The sequence below is a fragment of the Monopterus albus genome, unplaced genomic scaffold, assembly GCF_001952655.1.
Source record: "Monopterus albus unplaced genomic scaffold, M_albus_1.0 scaffold220.1, whole genome shotgun sequence".
In the NCBI taxonomy this organism is placed as follows: Eukaryota; Metazoa; Chordata; class Actinopteri; order Synbranchiformes; family Synbranchidae; genus Monopterus; species Monopterus albus.
The window spans coordinates 551,487-552,946 of NW_018128100.1; positions in this window are offsets into that span (position 1 = coordinate 551,487).

Here is a 1,460-nt window from a genome sequence, read left to right on the forward strand (position 1 = left end):
TTTTATGGGCTCTGCACCTCAGCTGTGTTGCATTCCAGTAATTAGTAACTGGTTTGTCAATGCACACAGCTGAGGTGCATCCCGATGATGACCTTCTTCCTTTATTTAAACCTCTGACAGACGCTCCGCCGTCGCCGGAACATTGCCAACATTAGCTACTGATATCGAACGTATCTAGCTTCTGTTAACTACTGATACCTGATACCTGACACAACATAGCGCTGCTTTATGTAAGTACTAATGGAATGCTACGCTGACAGTTACTGTGCGTTTTGGCTTGACTCCATTTACACGACATAGGCGCTACACTACACACACCCTCAGTTTTGATTCGTCTCCGCGGCTTTGCTTTTTGGACTATACTTACCCTGTTCTTCTACCGTTAGTTTGTTTGTTTACCCGTTCATCCCGGTCTCCTTTGTTATCACTACCCTTCCTTTGTTGTAAGTATTACGGACCCTGTTTTGTTGTTACGTTGGAGTTGTCTTATTTTTTCCCCATTAAACCTTTTTTCATACTAGCACCTGGGTCGGCTATCTTGAGTCCTACCCCTAGTTCTCCCTCACCCTCCTGGCGAGGGGGGCTAACCCTAACACATTTCAAGTACAGTAATTTATAAATCACTGGCGTGTCTCCATCCAGCCTCTCTAAGCTCCAGCACATTGGATCACTTCTCTGATGTTTACGTGTTCTCCATCTTAAACCTCTTACCTTTGGAAAACGGGTTACATCAACATCTCTGCTGCCATATGTCAGATTTACTGTGCAGCTAAGTCGAACATGAATCAAAATACAGATGAGTGACACATGAAAGGACAAACTTGAATGACTGAGTGGTCTCCTCCAGGATGACAGAGACCCAGGACACCAGGGTCCCTCACTGGTCTGATGAGGATGACCATGATGTGAACCAGATGCTGTGGCCTTCCCAGTCACCAGGTCTCAGCCCAGTTGAACAGCTATGGGAGAAAACGACACATGAGGGAACATCTGTTGGAAGAACAGTGTTCATCCCTCCAGGAGAGTTCAGAGATTTGAAGAGTTAGTGTCAAGGTGGAGCTGTTCTGGTGCCACGTGGCGGCCCAGCTCCTCACTGAGATGCTTTATGTCGGGTCGTCCTTTCATCTGTAACCAGTCTGTATCTCGGAAATATACACATAAATGATCTGTTCTAAAATGTTCCTGTGGTGCTCAAAAGTAGAATTATTGCCTTTTAGACTCCTGCAGATTCATGACATTTTAAAGTTTACATTCTATGTGAAACCTAAACTTTGTTTTTTTCAAATGCCAAGCTGCATTAAGTATGACCCACGTACGGAATGAGGCAAGTGATTTGCTACAGAGGTTAATAGTTTTTGAGGGACTGGATCTGGAACTGAACACAATTGGAGACACCGAACAACATTATCATGAACCGGACGATGATTTTGACCCTGAAAAAAACTTTTTTAAGAACTCTG